Genomic DNA, 5,681 nt, shown 5'->3' with positions numbered 1-5,681 from the left:
ATGCAATAATGTCTACTAATATGCACGTAAAATATATGTCCATGAGGTATGTTATGTGTCCCTCCTAAACTAGGATGATTTGATAGATGTACTATTATGGACAATGGTATGAGACCTTTTCCATGCATTGAACATGTGTGCCTTGATAGAATAGTTCCTAGGTGGTTATCTATGTTTATGAATATGAATGTATGGTTAAGTGATTAACATGTCTGATATGCATAAATAAAGTAACGTATGAATATGTGTGCTCTAAAGGTGTTATGTGAAAGATTTTCTCACATGTATGTACACACACACACACACACGTATGATGATCTAGTCAATATAGGGGCCTTGAAAGGTGTTCTCAAGTGTACCCTAAACTGGATGGTGCTTTACATATGCTATGTCCATGTGAAAGGACTTCTCACATGATTTAGGTTGATGAACTCTCATCTATGAGCTATGAGCTAAGCATATGAGGGTTTAACTCTCCTAAGCTTACATTTTATAAAGTAAATATAATAATGGCTTTTCAATAAAGGGAACTTGGCTTAGCACAACTCAGATGAGGGGTTCCCCTTTTCAATGTGGGAAGCCTTGTTCACCATTGTCCTCACAAGGTGGATAGCTACAATGCCTCATTAGGCGTAAAAAAGGCTTCCATATATTCCTCCAAGTACCATAAACTATGCTTGCCCTTTATGATCTAGCAAGGTATCTCACCTAAAATGCTTGCATGTGTTAATGTTCTACTTTTTCAAGGTAGAACACCTTCCCTTGGGGTAAGGATCTACAACACCAAAATTCCATATAGCACCCATGGTCTTATTGTAAGTTAAAGCTATAGTTTCGCTAAAGTAAAATGAACAATGGAAGTAACATAAGGACCCTAACTAGGATAACCTAAGGAAGTTTCTTAGTGTAGGTGGGGGTATGGGACTTCACCTATGCATTGAAAAGTAGCTCTTGAAGGGAAATCTAGGAAGGTGTTCTAATGCATATGATTATGTTTATGTCCTCATGCATGAAATTTTATTCTTGTCTACTTGTTGTGATGATATGCATTGTATGAGTCCTAATGAGTCTATATGATGTGTTCTTACCTTATATACATAATATGGGTCTTAGTCACTATAGATGAAGGTCTTCTTTGGCATGAATGAAGTTGTGTATGATTTCCTTGTTGGTGTATGAATTGCATGTTATGGCTTGTAGTATCTTTGTAGGTTTACTTAGTATGTGTGAGGTTATGGGACTTCATATGTACATTGCACAAGTAGGTCTAGAATGAGATTATGAGTAGGTTCTATGATGACTTTGTGAAGTGAAGTCCAATTATGTAAATGTTTCCTATTGTATTACTATGATGATGATTAGAAGTCCTGACTTGCATATGGTCTTGTAACGAGTTCTTCTATGTGGTCCTTAAATTATGTTGAGTCAAATGTGAGTTAGATGTCTTGTTATACGAGATGGTTCCATGATTGCATGTTTTGGGTTAATGAAGGTTGTATGCCTGATTTCCTTATGGACTTAAGGTGATGCTTGAGTATGGATACTGTAATGGGACATTATCTATACATTGCACCAACCATCACTTGAGGGTTACTTCGGAAAGTAAAGGAGTTAAAGAAAAGGGACTTCATTGTAACGAGAAAAGAGCTTACTATAAGGAAATAATATTTACTTTAAAATGATAAAAAAATGTATATTAAATGCTATGTGTGATTTTATGTGTTATTCTGACTATTGAATATGCCTAAACGAAGTATTTAAATTGTATAATGCTTGATATATCAAGGTTTATATAGTTTTCACAAAAAGGCATGATGCATGGTTTTGAATTGAAATGTCCCTTTTAAATTCATATTTTTCATGGTTGCCATACTTAGTGCATTCTTGTACTAACACCATTCCTCTCTACCCGTTTTACACAAAATATAGGTTATGGATGCTTAAAGGAGGCCTCTAAGGTTAAGGTCTTGGTATGTGAATTCCCAAGCTCAAGGAAAGGAATCCTTAAGTCCAAGGATTTCCTATGTCATCTCTTATGTAAAGTCTTGTAATAGTATAGTTATGTTTTATGTATAAGGGTCGTGTTCCTAAAGTATTTTAATGATGTTTAGTCTAAGATGGAGAAAATACTTAGAGTCTAAATATGTAAATATGATATTTTATATATGGAAGTGATGTTCTAGCATATGATGTGCTATAATAGTTTTAAATTTTCCGCTAAATTTACCTATGACTATGTGCTTGTATAAGACCTCCAAGAGGTCAAGTATGCTCCTCGTTTGTGACACATGTGGTATTAGAGCCAGGTTTATGAAAGTGGTTTTAAGGTCCAAAGTTTCATATTTCCACGTCTAGTAGAGTCTCGATCATCGGTGGTGAGTCGCGACATATCTATGAGCAAGAGGCTATAGGACGATAGATTTTCCCTTATTCACTATTCTCATGTCGTGCCATAAAACTTAACTCTATTAGATCTCTCTCTCTCTTATGTTTTCTTGTCTGATGGTCTTTTAGAATTGATTTCATGGATGAGATGGTATCGATATGTTTGAGGGAGAAAAGGTGAGTTTGATGCTTATCTTGGTTTTTTGGTTATACGAGTATGTGTTAAGGTGAACTTTAATAGATGTTGATGTGATTACATTTATGTCTATATATGTGGTTTAGGTGAAATGACATGTTTATGTGAAGATTTATGTTATGATTTGGTTATAGCTTGTTAAAGAAGTTGTTATAGTTAAATTGAGCTTCCTTTGGGATTAGTATGTTGTTATATGATTTTGCATGATGATAGTCTAATATTGTGTATTAGGATGAAATGCTTTGAAAAAGTGTGATAGATAGATAGCTAAAGAATGCATGTTGCCTTGATATAGGTTTAATGATTCAAATGTTGTCTTTGTATATGTGAAATGTTTCATTGTTGCTGTGGTACATGTTTAATGCCTCATAGTTGCCTTGTATGGATTGGAGTCTTTTGTATTGACTTGGTCCTAGAATTAAGGTAGTGTGCTTATCATGTAGGGTTATGATGTGGGTCGGATTGACCTAGAAGTTACCTTACCTTAGTGTTTAAAGAAAAGAAAGAGGCCTTATGGCTAAGTCTCCTCTAATTGTTTCCCCTAATGTTTTATGACTGTAACATTCCGGAAAAATGTACACGACCAGTGAAGAGTCTATTAAGTTTTAAGAATAGGCATTGGGGTACATAGGTATCCCAATGCCCAATATTGAGTAATATTGGGCATATTAGAGAATATTGGCTTAAGGTTGTTAGCCAATTTCTACGTATACCCATGTATTTAAAATATAATCCAAGCTTGTTTAAGAATTGTACCTACAATGAAGACCCTAAGCTAAATTTAGTATGCCAACCTTCATACAATATGTACTAGACATCCAAGTGTCAAAGCCTAGTACCATACCACATGATCACTTAAAATGATCATGTAGATTAAGCAGTGCCCAAGGACATAGTGGGGATCCTTGGGACAATAAGTAAACATTCCAAATTAACCTTCCATAATAGTTAGTTAGGAAAGTACACGCAACATATATGCAAGCACATGTTCAACCGGCCAAGGGACAAGCTAACCGATCCGGTTAGGGCGATTGGGGACAAGGTGCGCGTCCGGGTCAGCCCACGTGGGGCGAAGCTCCCTAACCAGTCCTAGTCTCTAAATAACTGACCTATCTAACTAACTAATCTAAGGCAAACCAAAAATAACTAACCAAGGGACCCGATAAACTAAGACCTAATCGGGTGACTTTAAGACAAGGAACTAACTAAGAAACATCCTCGTACCTAACCTAGGATGGTCCAAAGGGTTAGTTATGGTCCTAACGACTTAAGGGTACTTTAGTAATTATCCTATGTCACCTAATTAATTAAATTATCAACTTAATTAATTAATTAATTTAAATGGTCAAAACAAAATCCTTACACTAGACAAGTAACTAACTAAGAAACATCCTAGTACCTAACCTATGATGGTCCAAAGGGTTGGTTATGGTCCTAACAACTTAGGGGTAATTTAGTATTTACCGTAGGTTACCTAATTAATTAAATTAGAAACTTAATTAATTAATTTAATCGGTCAAAACCAAAACCACTAAGCAATTTCCAGATTTCGGTTAAGTCCATTGTTCTTCTAATTCTAGTCAATTTAGGAGGGGCGTTTTAGTAATTAGATAATTGATTTATTAATTAAATTAATTAGTCTAAAGTTGAATTATTCCATATCAGTTCCTAAGATCTAAAACTCACGATTATTCACTTAGAAACGCGACTCAAAGGCAGTAAGCAAAACGTAGAAAGACAAAGGTTCTCTTAGGCGATTTCAAGAAGTTCTTTAAAGTTTTCGTGATAAATTGCAAGGTGATCTTTGTAGATTCAATTCTATAGTAAGGTATGGTTTTTTTTTTTTATCTTGATTTCCTTTCCCCAAGAGGCTTTTCAAATGTTTTGGATTCAAGAGATCTAAAACTAGGGTTGTTTCCAATGAAACTTTCGAATGTTCATCTCCCTAGTTCTCCCTATTTTTGACTTCTAGTAGTATGTGTAGTGCAAATCTCGAGCTTGTTGTTGGTATGTGGTGTAAACTGATCATTATGTGTAGGTGTTATGTTACTTGATAATGTCGAATGAGACCTATAGGTTAGATCCATATGATTAATGCCTAATTGTGTTCGAGAAGATGAAATTGTTATAATTCGTTTATGAAATTCAATTTACTATTGAAAGGGATGAAGATTTCGATTACTATTTGTGTTTTACAATAGATATGTCTGTAAGTGTTGGAATGTAGTGTTTCCAAGAAAAAATAAGAATGAGAATCAAAGCTAGTTAATGAACCTTCAATGCCAAATTAACTTATTAGCTTAGCCAAACTAAACACTGAATTGTTCCTATGAGCTAATCAAATGCAAAAAGTTGGCTGCTTAACATGATGAGATTAGTATAATATATACATAAAGTAAATTGGCTTGACTAGTGATAATATCTTGACAAGTGTTTAGTGAAAGTTTGGTTTCTTCCAATAAATTGGCTAGCAATATTATTTCCAAAATATGATATAAAGTTGGCTAATGACTAAATCATACCAATCTTACATGGCCAACATAAATTATAATGTTTCTTGTGAGGCCAAATACATGATAAAGATTAAGCATGACCAATGTAACTCAATGAAACTCATAACCAAGGGTATGCCAATGATTGGGACAAGTCCTAACATACCCTATATAAATGAAATTGTGAATATTAGCACATTGAATAAGTCCTTACAACTTTCTTAAAGAATGGTATACGACTACCAAATATCATTGAACAAGATAAAGTGAGTAATGACATAACTAAAAGGTTATGAGTTATGAAATTTACTAGAATGGGGTGTTAAAGGAAGTGAGACAAGTCTCACTTGTATGTAAACATTTATGATAAAGATACTCACATAAGAGGGTGTTAGAATTCGTGAAACAAGTCTCACTCACACCATAATGATAATTTATGACTTAAGTTCACATTCATCAAGTAAAGAATGGGGTGACAAGTCATCCATTGAGCTATGTTAAATATACTCATATAAGAGGGTGTTATAAATCGTGAGACAAGTCTCGTTAACATCAACATGATAATGTAAGGTTAAATTCACATTTAATCAAGTAAGGAAAGGGATGAC

This window comes from Solanum pennellii, chromosome 7 (genome assembly GCF_001406875.1).
Source record: "Solanum pennellii chromosome 7, SPENNV200".
NCBI classification, from domain to species: Eukaryota; Viridiplantae; Streptophyta; class Magnoliopsida; order Solanales; family Solanaceae; genus Solanum; species Solanum pennellii.
The sequence above is the reverse complement of the archived record's forward strand: the minus strand, read 5'-3'. Positions refer to the sequence as shown.